The sequence below is a fragment of the Aphis gossypii genome, chromosome 2, assembly GCF_020184175.1.
Source record: "Aphis gossypii isolate Hap1 chromosome 2, ASM2018417v2, whole genome shotgun sequence".
Taxonomy (NCBI): Eukaryota; Metazoa; Arthropoda; class Insecta; order Hemiptera; family Aphididae; genus Aphis; species Aphis gossypii.
Genome location: NC_065531.1, coordinates 65,551,811 through 65,569,204, shown reverse-complemented (window position 1 = coordinate 65,569,204; position 17,394 = coordinate 65,551,811). Strand labels below are relative to the sequence as shown.

Here is a 17,394-nt window from a genome sequence, read left to right as displayed (position 1 = left end):
AATGCATTTTGATAACAAGCGTCTAGTAAATTTGACCATGGAAATATTATTTCTCATAAAAACTTTGCCATCTCATTCCATTGGTGAATTTATAAAAATCTTTTCTTAAATGATTCGTTCAATATAATAACAATATTTTCCAAATTTCCTTTTCTTTCCATTCTAATTACGATTGTTGTTTTATTGAGTATAATGAATAATGACGAATTTCACGTATTTTAACATCATGGCAGTTCTTATTTTCTTTAATAATATAATATATTAGCATAATTATCTATTATATGGTATGTTGAGACTTTATACAATATTCACACGCAATCGGTCAGCATCCAGGCTTCCTGGTCATCGCGAATAAACGCTGAACTGACACGTTTGACATTGAGAGGTATAAAATTGGTCTACAAACCTTCCAAGCAGCTGTTCGGTTGAAGCTATATAATATGCATTATGTGGATCGCGGGTCTGACCGGTCTTGAACACTGGTTGTTGTATAAGACACATAATGATTGTTAAATCGTAATTTTGTTATTCACCTAACAATATCAAGTTTCAGGATGAGATAAAACGGCACAAAATTAGGTTACTAATGCAATATAAGTGGTTAAAAATCATAAGCAATCAAGGAAGTACCATCAGCAGAATCAAAAGAGATAAATCGTGAGGAACGATCATCACTCCGGCGACAGTAAATAATGCTGAACGTCTCCGCTTAACGTGTCTTTACTCAGTTTCAAGAATTCAACCCCTTATTAGTCGACTAAAATAAAAATTAGCCTAGCAGTTTTGGGGATCCATACCAAATTTCATCAAAATTGATTCAGTGATATAATCTGGAATACATAACCCACTGACTGAATTAAATGTTACGTGTATAATATTAGTAGGTATGCATTATAAAAATTGTATTTTATTATAATTTATGTATTTTAATTTATTATAATGTTTAATTATTTTTTTTTATGTTAAATTAACTTCATACAAAATAAATTAACTTTTTAATTGAGATTATTTAAATTATTTTATAGATGATTCAATAGTAACTGTGTAGTCCTTTCACAAAATGTACTACCTGTTATTTGATATATTATACAATCATAATAATTGATAAAATATTATTTATATACCTAGGTATTTAGGTTTTTTTTATCTTTGTCTTTCATATATCCATATAGGTAGGTAGTTAAATAGTTTATTTATATAGGGTGTTGACTAGTTGTCTCGACGGCTATTGTCGAGATTTTAAAAATTTACTAGTTGCCCTCACATGTTAATACATACATGATTACAATATATAGCTCGTAAAATAGGAAAGGTAAACATACAAATCATAAATACAATTATGTATAATTATAATTATATTATATTATAATACTATATCTACTATTTTGTAATAACCAGGATCAGAATTTGTATGCAACAGCATGTATTTTTTTGCTACTTTCAAATGCAATTTATATTATTGTGATGAAAATGGTACTATTTTTATTTTGCATTTTTTTGCATATTCAGTATGGTCGAATTTATTGCATTTAAGTCGATAGTAGTTAAACTGATCAAAGTATATAACTTGGTTTTTTGATTAAACATAAATTTTATTTTTATAAATAGAAAATCTTATGTTACAATATACTATGTAAGTTCGCCGATCATTTACATTTGAAGATTTAAAAATATGTGGTCGAAAGCATATAAAACATATATTTCTACTATTGATTGAGAATTAGGTATCAATTGCATTACTAAAATAATAATTAATGCACGCAATAAATAAATAAATATTATTTATGTCGTAGGTCATATGGAAAATTAGTTTTTTGAGGAAAAGACCAGGTTCTTTGCAATGGGTTAGCTTGTTTGCGAACTAATTATTATTTTTCAAATAGCCTGCTGTTTATCAGGCTCATTGCATACAAACTAACAACAGTAAGTTAGGCCTTTTAAGAATTACAATGATTTTATGGTTATAACCATTTTAATTATTTTATTTTAATAGGGTTATTTATAATAATATAGTACATTATATGTAACATGTAAACGGAATAATTATATTACGATGTTTTTTAACAAGTTACCAAGTACAAAAATAATATTAAGAGAAACAGCGAAGAGACATTAGCAATTTGGAGGGCAGGGTTAATAAAAATGTTGTTGCAAAACATCGTGCAATACAAATATATGTGCTTGTCGGAAAAACAATGTACCTAACTACTTTGTAGCTCAAAAATACCATTTGTAACAAAAGTAAATATTTTATATATTAATTAATATCGTTATGTAATATTTTTTGTAATATTTAAACTTAATTTAATATTTTACATATTTTTTTTTATTTATTTTTTTTGTTAGTAGTATAAAATAGAGCTAGTAATACAATAGTCAACAACTAATAACTATACATAATATAATAAATTACCATTATATAATTATTCAGTTTACATGTTACATATAATGTATTGAGTTATTATAAATAAAATAAGTAAAATGGTAACCATTTTTATTGGTTTTTGCAGATTATTAAAAATTAATGAAAAATGTAATTTATCACTGAATTTTTTAAAACTTAGAATTTCTCTATAACAAAAGTATTTAGTAATACTCATTGTAACATTGACACGGTTAAAGGTAGGTATTTTCTATCAACAAACCATGTTCATATATTATTCCAATATTTTTTATTTCATATATAAATTTTTCATTAAATTATAAAATCAAATTTAATATATAGGTATATACCTAATCTTAAAAATGAGTGGTCAAATGAGTAACTCTATGCTATGTAGTAGGTCACTTTAATTGATATATTAAATTTGAATCCAATGAGAGGTATTATTGTATACGAAAAACGATTCTGAACGGAGAAGATTTGTCAGCCTAGAATATAGTTTCCAGCAGTTGGTGAAAATGGTGATTTGTGTTTTAATAGCCTGAATACATCAAAATTTGAGTTCTTTTATAATTATTGTAAGCCAAACTCATAGAAAATCTTGTATTTTTAACTATTAGCTACTTATACAAACATTTTTATGAATTATATCTACAAAATAATTTGCAAATATTCATGATTTTGACGAATTTTTGTAAATATTTGAACTTGTGTTACAAATGTGAACAAATGTTAATAAAAAAAGTTGTGCATATGTATTTTTATAATTTTTGAATCACTATAAGACTTACTTATGAGGAACTTTGAATTAAATTTTCAAGCATTTTGACCTGGCCAAAAAATATCGATTTTATCGATATTTATATAAAAAAAAAAAAATAAACAAAAATGAATATTTCAAATGCCTATAAATAGTATTAAAATAAGCGAAATATTTTGAAAATTAAATCATGTAAAGATAGTCTTAATAACTGATGACATTTTAAAGTATCTATGATTTATACTTTTTGAATAATAACAAATATTTAAAATTAATTGAGGATAAATCGTTATCGTTACTCGACTTCGTAAAAATTTAAAATTCAAATGCACTTAAAATTTTTCCTATAATGATGCTGCTTTGAGTTTTCTTAACAGCTTCTTGAAGAAAAACTTATGGAAAACTTAGTATGAATTTTTTAACCTTAGATATAAACACAACAAATTTTATGATTTTCCAACTACAAAATTACTAGCAAATTTTCGTGATTTTGACATATTTCGTAAAGGTTTGAACATGAACGTTTATAAAAAAATTATGATTTACGATTTTTTTTTTTTTTTTTTTTTTTTAACTACAATAAGAACAATTTATAAGAAACGTTGCATTAAATTTTCAAGTATTTTGGGCAGTCAATATTTTTTTATCAACAATTCAAAAAAAAATATTTAGAAATATCGAAAATTGAAGTTGTCTATAAATAACTCAAAAAAGCCAAAATATTTTAAAAATTTAATTGCAATAAAACATTTAAAAAATTATGTATATTTGGATGTGACATATAAAAATTATTTTGAAATGTGAATGAAAAGACTCGATGGAATTATATAGTTCGAGTTAGGTTTCATAATCTTTGCACACTACACGTATGACTATTTTTATCCATTTCATTTGATGACAATTGATAATTCTATATCATAAGATATTGGATAATTTATTACCTTTTGATAAGGCATACGCAGTCACTTCAAGTAAAGTTTCGTATGCAGTGGCGTATTTAAGGTTTTTCCGCCTATAGACACTCCCCAATTCGCTGCCTCCTCCCCATCCTTTCTAAAAATTACTTATAAAACATATTTAAATATACAATTTGTTATATTATAATTTTATAACCTAACCTAATAAAAGAAACATTTCTAATGAACATTAAATTAGTAACACGTAATATCTTTTTTTACAATTTCAAACTAATTATATTTAAAACTTTTAAAAATTTTTTTTTCAACCTAACCAGCTAACCTACTGGTTTGTACTGTGTTTCGTATGTGTATAATATAGTAGGTGCATGTAGATAGCTACTTAATTTTGAGTGAACGAAAAATTAGTTAAATTTGATTTCATCAAATGAAAAATACTTTTTGTAATTTTGTAAAAAAAAATCGTTAAAATTTGCCGCCCTCCAATGTCGCCGCTCTAGGCCCGGGCCTATAGGGCCTGTGCCTAAATACGCCACTGTTCGTATGCGCTGCAGTATTAGGAATTGTATCAATTTATATAAAAAGATGTATTATATTAAATAATTTTATTACAATTTAAAATGTAATAGTGGCCCAATCACCGGGTCTACCTGTAATAAATATAAAATTTTAGTGGCCCAATTACCGTATACCTTTGGAAAAAAAGGTGAATTGTGGCTCAATTCCCGAGCGCCCCCGCTCTGCTGTACATTAGGGGGTGGGGTGGACCTCGGACTAGGGTAGGTTAAATTTTAATGCAATAAAAGGTATCATTGTAAACGAGAAACGATTCTAAACGGAGATGATTTGTCAGTCTAGAATATTTAACGTTAGATATAAATACAAACAATTTTATGAATTTTGAACTACAAAATAATTTGCAAATATTCATGACTTAGACGAATTTTTGTTGTCTATAAATAGCTCAAAAAAAATCAAAATATTTTGAAAATTAAATCAAGTAAAGAAAATGCCATTCTAAATAACTGGTAAAATTTTCAAGTATCTACGACTTTTTAAATAATACTTTTTGAATAATAACAAATATTTAAAATCGTTGGAGAATAAGTCGTTATCGTTACGCGATTTTGTAAAAATTTAAAATTCAAACGCACTTAAATTTTTTCCTATAATGATGTTTCGAGTTTTCTTTATAGCTACTTGAAGAAAAACCTATGGAAAACTTAGTTATAAACACAAAACATTTTATGATTTTTCAACTTCAAAATGACTTGCAAATTTTCGCGTTTTCGACACATTTCGTAAAAATTTGAACTATAAACGCTTATAAAAAAAAAAATTGTGACTTACGATTTTTATTTTTTTTTAGCCACAATAAGATCTACCCATAAAGAACCTTGTATTAAATTTTCAAGTTTTTTTGGTCATCCAACATTTTTTTTACCGACCTTTAAAAAAAAATTTTCATAAAAATCGAAATTTCAGTACTCTATAAATAACTCAAAAAAGTCAAAATTTTTTGAAAATTTAACTGTATATAGATAACACTAACATAAATATTTGGTGAAAATTTCAAGTATTTACAGTGATTAGTTTTTGATTTACAAACATAAAAAAATCGATTCGGTCGAAAACTGGTTTTGCGTAAAAATTCCCGTTTTTCCGTAATTTTTTTTGTTTTTCTCGATTTTTTTGAAAACTGTTGGAAAATGTTTACTTTTTACCTGTATAATGCACCAAGGATATTCACTTTTCCATCGGAAACCACCCCCAAAGTTTAAAATTGAATCATTATTTCGACTAGTTATGCTGTACACAGACACAAAAAAAAAAAAACATACATCATTGTAAAATCAATAAATTCATCACTCCGTTTAGAACCTAAAAAACATACATCATTGTAAAATCAATACATTAATCACTCCGTTCAGAATCTAAAATAATTTAGAGGGATAACAAAGAACATTCTCTTGGCTTTCCACTGGCTGACACAAACTTATTATAATAATTTTTAAGTTTATTTATAAACAGATTTAAAACTACAGTAGACTTTTGAATTAAAATGTTATATACGTAATACTTGAGAATTTAGAACATATGGCACAACATAGCTTGCTATTCACTTATAAAAATATTAATACGTGTTTTTCATATTTGTGTACACAGTTGATTAGATAGAAAATATGTTATTAAAAAAATTAAAATGTTGAAAAAATATAAAACTTATGTTAGTCGTTCGTTAGAAATAATAGTTGTACCTACTTATAATTTTTAATATCTAAGTTAAAATATTTAAAATGGTTTTTTTAAAACATAATTTGTTGGTTAGGGTTGTGATAACATTTGTTATATTTTATTGGAAAGTCAATGGTAATTATTCATTATATAATTATGTTACAATAAATAATGTTCAAATAATAAATTAATGATTTAACCAAAGTTTTTATTTTATTTAATAATTGAATTATTATTTTCTTTTTATAATTGTTATTTATTATAGATACAATTTTTATTAATTATCAAATACCTTCTTATCGTTAGTAAATTTTACTGTTGTACGGAGAAAGAAAATCAGTAAACAACATTCACAGATATCATTAAACTAGTTATCACTTATCATGCATTGTATTATAATTGTACATTATAAGTGCAGTTCAGTGATGTTTTTTGAGGTCCGAGAACAATCTATTATAAGTTATTCAATTTTAAAGAATTAAGACTGTTTGATGTGTTCATCAATTTATACTTTTGTTATTGAATTATAATGCAATGATAAAGATTCTATTTTTAATAGAATGCCTATTGTTTAATGTTCTAGGTGATTGTATGGGTAAGATTGCAGATTCCAAGCTATACATGATTTTTATGCTTAATTATACATAAAATTATTTGATTTTTATTTATACAAATAACTAAACTTTATACTAAATTATTAAAATTGTTGTTGCTATCAAAAAATTTTATTAGAATTATTGAAAAAAGATGGATTTGATAGTAAGTTTTATTGTATTCGTTGATTGTTATTTATGTTTAACTTATAGTTAATGACTCATGAATTCGCTGTATTATTAGATGGGTAGTTTTCGTAATTATCCAATATTTTTTTTAATCGAACGATTGATATGATTGTACTACCTGCACCTAACTATATTATTTATGTAGCATTTTCTAATAATTTATATGAAGCATTGAAGCTTATAATTTATTGTTTTTACTTGGAAGTTCCTGTTTTTTATTCATATTGTTAAAAGTGTTACAATTTAAAATTTTTCAGAACGGACAGGATTTCAAAATCTTGCATCGAAAGTTGCTAATCTTGGTACGTCATTTGTATTATATATTTAACAATTGATACATTTGTACAATTTGTTTTTATAACAGAGTAATAAGTTAAAAATTATATTTTGATAATTTTTTGGAATACATGTGTGAATTCGTCTCTTTTTTTCCATTAATGCACATTGTATTTGCAATTTTTTTAATGTACCTAACTCAACCTAAGTAAAAATTGTTAAATAAGAGAACATTATAGGTTAAGATAAGTTAAAATATGATTTGTTACAAAATAATACCTATATTTTTAATTTTTAAACAAATAAGCAAATTACTAATCTATAATTTCAATTGTTTAGAAGTAGAAGACGAATATACCGATCTTAATGTGCCCATTGAATGTAAGTTATTATTTATTCAAATAGTTACAATACTATACTATTATACTATTATGATGATAATATGAAATAGTTCCTGATCTTTAAGATTTATATTATGGTGCGATTTTTCAAGTCAAACCTTACCTATTTATCAACTCTTATATTTATGAATTTGTTAAGAAGTAGGTGTTGTTAATTATAAATATTAATAAATTGTTAACACCAAAAATTGTTTTAAGTAAAGCTTGATTTACCAAAGGGATTAAGTTATAAGCAGATGATTTTTTTACCTTTCGTTGCAGTTATTTTATAGTTTTTCTTGATTTTCTCAGCAATTACGAACAAGTATCATGAGATGTAATTTAATATGATACCAACTATAAAGATATGTAATTGTTTGATTATAGCACCGTAATTTAATCAACTTATCTATACATTTTAATTTAGTAAACAAGGACAAACATTTTTTTTTACTACTTAATAGTTTTTTAGATTCTAGGTTAGTTAGAAAAGTTTTGAGCTCAGATCAAATTTATTTTTATTGAAACTATAATTTATAATAATTAGTCTTAAAATAATCTTTAATCCTATTCTTAAGCTAGGATTATATTTTAATTTTTTATATTGATTTTAGTTCTTAGAAATTTTAACGATATTAAAATAATACTTATTGAAGTTAGATAGTTTTAACATATTATATCTATCTTCTAACTGTATAAATGTGAAATGAAAATCTTTGTACAGGGTAAACTCTGGAACTACTTATCAGATTTTTTTTTTTTTAATGGAAGATTATTATATCGTGGATACGATTCTTATCGCAATAGCTATCTCTTATCTCCACTCACGGTAGGTTCTAAAACAGGGTTTTTGAGATTTACGATGAACATTTTTGTTTATAAATGGTTGCTATTGGTTTTTAAGAATAATTAGTTGTAATAATTAAGTGGTGAATGTGTCAACACATAAGTCGGGTTGTTATACTAACTAGGTATATAAAAAACTACGAGGTGTCACAATATTGTATCTAATCCACCCAAGAACAAGAAAAAATTGTTATCACTTTGAAACTTAACGGTTAGAAATCATAATCTTACGTACTCATTTGGTGGGGTTCGATAATATATTGCTCGCATAATCTTAAAAGTCTCGCGGGTAACGCCAAGCAAAATGGCTATAAAAGAACCTGACTAACTCACTGACAGATAAACGTAGCCTGAACAATGATAGATTGAGGCCTGCAATTACCACAGTACATTTGTACCAAAAATGTAGTGTGCTATAAGAAAGCATTTTACAAAATTTACATTTTAAAGTGGCGTTTGCACAAGTTTTTTGGGATTTAAAATGGCCAATGAAAATGTTTAAGTTTTAATCATCGCTAAACTGAATATTAAATTACCTACTAATATAATTAAGCAATGTTCAGTTCATATCAATGGATTGGCATTTTTAGCTGGCAACGATGTGCACGGGGTCAGCTATAATTTTATATAATTTTAAAACAGAGTTAATCAAATGACATTATTAAATTTGTCACGGGCAACGCCGTGAGAGATCAACTAGTATATATGTATAATGTATGTATATAATAATAACAAAATAATATATTATATGCATATACATGAATTATACAATAATTACATAATTAAAGGTATTTTTGTTTGTATGTCACAAACCATATGTAATTATATTTATTTTAGACAAACTACAAGTGGAAAAAGCTATTGGTAAGTAATCAAAATAAGTATTTGTGTGTTAGCTGGGCACCTGATTAAGTATGGTATATATTTAATCCAATATAAATATATATTTTTTTAGTATGTGAGTTTGGCAATATTTTTCAAGGAAAAATTCAAAGTTTTAAATGAATTACATACATTTCATATAGACGTATTTAAGTTAAAGACATTAATTTGTTTAAAAGAGGCCATTTACTACTAAGACAAATTATTTTTTTATTAATTAGGATATAGTTTACTGTAATACTAAAACTACTAAAAACTCAAGATACTTTGTAAAATATAAAATATAGCGATACAATAAAATGATATAAAAATACATAATTTTTAATTCATAAGTCTGTACGAATGTACATGCAATAGTAATAATAAATACATACAAATAATCAGACTCAGATTAGATACAAATTAAATACTATAAATATTATATAATATGCATTTTATTTAATCACCAAATGATAACTCTAAACTCTAATGCGTATTATTTAGAGGATGCTTCACCCGCACGCATTGTCATCGTCTTACAAACTAAAAATCGTTTCACGTTGGCTAAGACCATTCGGGCTTTAGTCCAAGTTAGTTTTAACTAAATTTTTACTCTAGAAAGAGGAGATTTTGCACTGTGCAACATCGTTTCAAGTTTGTCCATATCAGAATTACAAAAAAAAAGTTTTAAAATCAATTATTTTTGTGTTTTTCAAACTTGAATAATTTGCGTTGTTAGAATTAAGTAGAAGCACTATGTATTACATTATAGCAATGTTAAATTCTCAAAAGTTGAACTCGGATAGGTATTAGAATTCTTAAGAAGACATTTTCGAATACCCCACGAGTATAGATTTTAGTTTCTTTGACATTTTACCAGAAATATTTATTAAAATTACTAAGCTTATAATTTCATAGTTTAAGTTATAATATGAATAATGTAAATTTATTATGATTTCTTAGATATAATATTGTAAATGATTATAAAATGTTGGTAATTTTAGAAAACTACGATATGTTACCAGAACAATTAAGTGGTAAGTTATTATTTCAACAAAATTTTTTAAATTTCTTATACTTTAATATAGTTTAATACATGACTTTAATAATTGTAATTTTAGTTTACCCAAGTATTATTTACATATTATTTTATAAAAATATAATGGTTATTTTCTAAATATTTTTTTTAATAATTTATATTATAATGGTTTAATAAAATTGAAAAATCCTCAAGTTTATTACATAATTATACGAGGTACATATTATAGAAAGTAAGTTTTATTGGGAAATAAAAACATGTAAAAGTCTAAAATTAAAAATCAATTTTATTTGAATATATAGAGAATATAATAGGCTATTTTTCAACATAGTTACCTACTATTATTATTTAGGCACTTATCATATTGGGGTACTAGTTTTTGTATCCTTCTTCATAGAAATATGCCGCCTGCGATTATAACCATGTGTTAACAGCTTCTTTCACCTAATCATCATCATTGACGTTTTGGACACATATAAGTGATTTCACGTGTAAAAAAAAGATGAAAATCACTAGGTGCAATGTCTTGGCTGTATAGAAGGAATAATCAAACTGTTCCCATGCAAAATCCACAAGAAGTTGTAGTAGAAAATGGAACTTGCTTATTGAATATACCTCTTACGTTGTATTATTATGTTGAGTTTCACTTGGGTGTGCAATCAAAGTACACTGGATATAGTAAGGAATATTGAACATTTAATTATATATTACGTTAACCACGATACACGATGTTGACCGAAAGGTTTATTCAATTTGTATATTACTCCTTAGTCCTTATACTAGTTAGGCTAACCTAACTTTCTGCTACAGAATACAGAAGTAATTTGAAATACTTTATTAAACCTGAAAAGTTCGATTTATATGCCTTTTTTTAATTTTTAAGTGAATACAATACTTGCTATGTTTTGACGTACATATGATGGTAAAATGTTTTCATTATAAAATACATGACTAACTAAGAGTTAAATATTACGGCTGCAAACAATAAATTATTGAATGCAATACCTACACTATAATTCTAAATATACCTATTTTCTACTCAACATAACTCACGAAAATGCTTGTCTATTAAGAGATATTAACTATAATCTTAACTCAAAAGCACAACAAATTAAAATTAAAATATTTTAGTTTAACAAATAAAATTTAATATTAAAAAACTCAATTGTTCAGTTTGAAATGTTTTTATTCTATTGTGATGAAGTTATGATAAAATGTAATTAATAACATGTTGTGTATAATTTATATATTTACATTTTAGCTTATGGGCTGACTTATATGTACCATCTTTTAGATTTAGTTAAAAGACCCGGTATGTATCTATAACATATTATTATTTCCTGTACCTATATGTTTGATTATTAAAAAAAAATTAAAAAATAATTTTTATCGTTACCGATCTATTTTTAAAATCTATATAGAGTATAATTTAACACTCGATTGAAAATGAATAGATTTTAGAAATATTTTTTAAAAATCAACTTTTTATCATTGTAATTTTTAAATTTCTACGTTTTTGAATGGCCACCCATATTTTATGTCATATTTCAAAGTAGAATATTCCGAGAATTTCATATTAATTTGTATTTTGAACAAGTGGTTATTTTTATTACTTAGTTATAAGTAGGGAATGGAAATAATGTTTTAAAAAATCAGAAAAATGTTCTAAAAAAATATGATATAATGCCTAAAAAAATGCACTAAAAAACTTTAAAAATGTTATTAAATTCGATAAGAAGAAAATTTTGAAAATTTTGTGTTCTTATTCTCTTTGTTTCTTCAAAAAGAAGTATCTCAATATTTTGTTGATTAATTTTAAATATTTTAAACCTATTAACTTAAAATTTAAATTTTGTATACTTTTAAGAAATTATTTTGCTCACTAATAAAGATATATATATATTATGCGTTATTCTAAAAAGTAAAAATTATAAAAATTTTAAAAATAAAATGGTATTTATTATATTGTTTTGTAATGACTTCAAATTATCTAAAAAATATTTTCTTACAACATAAAAAATTCCAATAATATGAGTGTTTATATTTAAAAAATATTGTTTTATACCCATTTATCCTCTAATTGATAAATTGAAGAACAATTTAATAAAAACGTCCATGCTATATATAAATATTTTATAATATTATTATATTAATACATTATTGTAATTTAAATGTAAGCTTATACTTTTTAATTTTTTTTCTATATTTTTCATTTTTCATTTATATTTTTTAGTTTTACATTAACAGAATGGTTATGTACTTATTATACTTAGTTATACATTTATAAATTATTTATTTATTCAATACATAGGTACTTTATGGTATACAATTTGTGAATTAATATTGTTAGCATAAAGTTATTCTATAGATTGTTAATTAAAAATGTCATTTATAATTTAACAATTTTATTATAATAATATTAAAATATATTACAATTAAATATTTATAAAATTGTAATTTATATTTTCAGAACAAATGCAACCACCTGAAACATGGTGTAAGATTTCCGGTAAACCATTATAGTATTATAGTATTTTGTGTTTCATAAAAATTAAATAAATTGTTTTTTAACAATACATAAATAAGGTTGTTTAATTTTTTCAACAAACAGAAAAGCAATAAATTTAATTTGGTAATGGATATTTAAAATGTTGTGTAAAAAAGTAATTTATTAATTATATAACTATTTTATAAAGTTTCTTAGTGTAGGTTTAAAAAGTCTTTGTCTAACTACCCCTATTCTATGATTTAAATAAAAACGAAATTTTAAATTAGGTAAAAAAAAAAAAAAATTTTTGTCAAAGCCTTTTAAAAATTTAAAAAACAAATGTAATGTAAAAGTAGAAATATAATGATTTACTTTACAATTTTTTTTCTAAAGAATTTAAGTTGATGATAATACCTATCTTGAATTGAAATAAATTAATATCAATGAAAGAAGTAGGTAGTTAATTATTACTTTTTTTGGTGAACAAAAATTCTCGTGATATATTTATAATTGTAGTGAAATTTATAATTTAAGATTTTATGAGGTTAATATCATGAGTATTTTTAAAATTTTTTATTTTTATAATGCAAATAATCTATCAATTGCCTATTCCAATAATTGGTTTATTTACAAAATGTGAAGGGAACAACTGGACAAAACTCTTTATAACATTATAATTATTATGAAATATTTAAACTATATAAATTAAGATGAGTTAAATTTTGTATTTAATATTTTATTGCCATTCTAGAATGTTTAGAAGAGTATTTAGAATCAGGTATTGCTTAGATGAATATTATATACTTATAATTTAAATTATATTTAAAAAAATTAGTAAATCGATTTAATTGAATAAGGCATCACGATTTTATATTGATTGATAAATTAAAATTTGTGTATGAGTTTTTATTACACTTGTAATTATTCCTTAATAAAATATAAATACAGTTATAGTTTAAAAAAAAATGTTACAAGCTAATATATTAACTCTCTGATATATCTTTGTACCTACCTATATAATTTTAATTTAGAATTTCTTTGGTTTTCAATTAAAATGAATTATAATCGTAAATTCTTAGTGGAGCGAATTGATTTAACTAAATTTTATAAAAAATAAATTTAAGTGCTTTTATTTCTTAATATTTTTTTTTTGTGTATAGTTACTTAACAAGATAAATAGCTAAAAGAATGATTTGATATTCAAATTTGAGGGTGGTTTTGGATACCAAATTAGATCTATTAAATCAGTAAAGTGATAATAATTTCCAATATTTTTCAAAAATAATAGGTGAAAACAAATAACATATTAAAGAAAAGTTTTTTAATAATGGAAACTTTTACGGAAAAACTAGTTTTTGATAAAGTTGATTTATTTTAGTATTTTATATACATAATAATATAATTTTCAAAATATTTTGAATTTTTTTGAGTTATTTATAGATATTGCTTGACATTGCATCAACTAACCTCAAAAAATATTGCGTTAATATAAATAATGTACAAAAGACATACACTTGTAATAAAATGTGTAACAAGTTTTGGTATTATTAAAATAATAATTAACAATTATTGTTTGTGATTTTATTTAAATAATTAATGATTACTGGAACAGATATTTTCATTTTTTTTAGTCTAAAATTACCAATTAAAATTATCAATGTATGAAAATGCTTGAAAATTTAATAGGAGATTTTTCATAATTTGTTCTTTTCCAGTTCAAAAATATCAAAAATTTATAGAGACAATATTTCTTTATAAGCGTTTGATTAAAATAATTGTAAAATTTCGAATACGTATAAATTATTATTAGTAAGAGATTTATAACAAAATTTGTTTTCATATCTAAAATTTAAAAATGTAATACAGAATTTTACATAAACTTTTCTATTTATTAGTTTTTTTTATTAATTTTTACAACTAAGGTTTTAAAATGTAATGGAATGTTTTTCTAACCAAGTAGTTCATACTGGAACTAGAATACTTAAAAAATATACATATCAACATAATATTTTGTATAGATTTGTGATTAAATTCAGAGAAAATTACATATTTAAAGTTTAAACAACGTATAACGATGTTCTTTATTTTATTATAGTTAAAAATATCATTTATGGGCTTAAAATTTATGTATATTATGAATTTCTCTTTACGCAATATTTAAAAAATATTTAGATTAGTTTTAAGATATTTCCTATGTATATCATAAACCTATTCACATTGTTCTACGGTAAGTTGGTATATATACACACAAAAGTCAATAAAATATTAATGATATAATAAACGCAATTTTTTCGGCAAAAATTAAATTAACCTATCATACTATCAATAGTCAAATAAAATACTTTTATCGCTTTATCAAAATATATAGTGGCTTACGCCTAGTGGTACAGACTGCCAGACATTCTCCACTCAGCATTATTTTTCGTATGCAATAATATATCATTAAATTCAAATTTTAAACATAAATTAAAGCTATACCTACTTGACACCTAAAGCACATCAGAGCGGTATCAAAATGCTCACAATTTTTATTTATTTGATACTAATTTATAATTAACTGTGAATACTCGTATTTATGTTTCAGATACTCCATTTGACAAATATATCAATTATGCATCAATAAAAATAAGTGAGAACTAAGTGTAATTTACTTAATTTTTGGACCGAGTATTCTATTATATTTATTTTAATTCCGAATTATCAGTAATAAATCTGCGCTTTTTTATCCTTATAATTTACAACGGATTGAGACTGAAGGGATATACTCGTATGTAGATGTAGAATGTAGATGCTTACGAATTATTTTTACAAATATGAATGTTTTGTATATAATAACACAGCATATACACTGTATAATATTATGCTAATATATGTGGATGAAGTTGTGGTTTGTCTAAGTCACTAAAAATCATTACTTTGTTAATATAATATAAGCTGAACCTGTGCATTTCGTAGCCCGTTAAAAATCCTACCTCTTATATAATATCTCAAACTGTGTGTTTAATTCGTTGGATTTCCGTCTGTCTGTTATTTTGTCCATAGTGCATTCCTAAACGGCTGGACCGATTGCGACGAAATTTGGTGCAGACATATATTAGACCTATGGGCAGAACATAGGTTAAGTTAAGAAGTGATAGGCCCACATCAGGAGGTGCTCAAACATACATTTTGAGATTTACGAAGTAAATTTTTGTTTATAGATGGTTGCTATGAAATGGTTGTTTCCACGGTAATAAACAAAGGACAGACAGATATAAATCTATTTATATATTATACATAGATTATTATTCTAATAATAATATGTATTATATATTATTACATTACTAAAATCCGTTGTAAAGAATAATTATGCAAATAACAATGTTCCTATAATAGATGTTTGGTCATTACTATTTCAATTATAAAAAAAAAAAATCATATATCAGGTATTAAATAACTTTTCAGAACATATAAATAGAAATCTTGTAGCCCATAAATTGCTTTTGTACTTTATAGTCTATACCGACTGTACCCATGAGTTTTATAAATAGATTGATAAATTATATCAAATACTATCAGCTCATTAATATCAATGGTCTCTTTACCACAGTTCTAATTACATTTTTGCTTACCTGATTATAATTTCCGCTGGTCTAGCTTGTTCTTGGGCTTTTAATGGTTTCTATTATTTTATCTGACTCATTATACATACATTTTTGTACAATGCACATGTGTACGGCCACAGAATGCCTTAAATTAATAATTAAAAGAATCTGATGAAATAATTTGTTTTATTTTTATTTTTTAGATAAAGTTTCTCCGGGTATTCGTTTTTGTTATATTAAAAGTAATTAATCAAAAAATTATGTTATTATTTTTATATTTTGTAGTATGTTGGGTATATTATTATCAATGTAGAAAATAATGTACATGAAATATTTAATTTATGTGATTTATAACATTAAAAGTATGTGTTATGTATTAACGAAGTTAATAATAAGTATAAATTGATATGATTTGTATTATAATAAGCTATCAGCAGTTAATGCAAATATTATCTACCTAATGCAACCTTAAAAATTATGTGGTTAGTATAATTCCTACAATTATACTAACAATATAATTATAATTACCTACTATGATTAACTATACATATATTATAATTATAATATAGAGTATCACTGATTAAAAGCCTCCTACTGTATATTCACTGCATAACTAACTCAGTTTGCCAACAAGTTAACCAGTTTTAAAATATTTTTAAAATATTTCGTTTTCGCCAACAGTCTAGATTGCCGACATCTTAGTTCACTCAAAATGAATTATAGCGGTTTTATTAATATAATTTCAATTTTCCCGATTCTCTAAAAGGTAACAATAGTTTTATTGAACACTGGCGCTGTGTTCAGTCATAAGGACGGCGTCTTAGCGTCTATATACATAATATA

General features: G+C 24.1%; 1 long non-coding RNA gene across 1 annotated transcript; it reads left to right on the top strand.

The window, feature by feature from the left end:
* Positions 1 to 6,890: 6,890 nt before the first annotated feature.
* LOC126550107 (uncharacterized) lies at positions 6,891 to 16,793 on the top strand. The gene is made up of 10 exons (XR_007604155.1): positions 6,891 to 7,054; positions 7,335 to 7,379; positions 7,693 to 7,734; positions 9,417 to 9,443; positions 10,445 to 10,477; positions 11,741 to 11,791; positions 12,950 to 12,988; positions 13,719 to 13,745; positions 15,552 to 15,596; positions 16,755 to 16,793. It is a non-coding gene; the product is annotated as an uncharacterized LOC126550107 (long non-coding RNA).
* Positions 16,794 to 17,394: the final 601 nt, after the last annotated feature.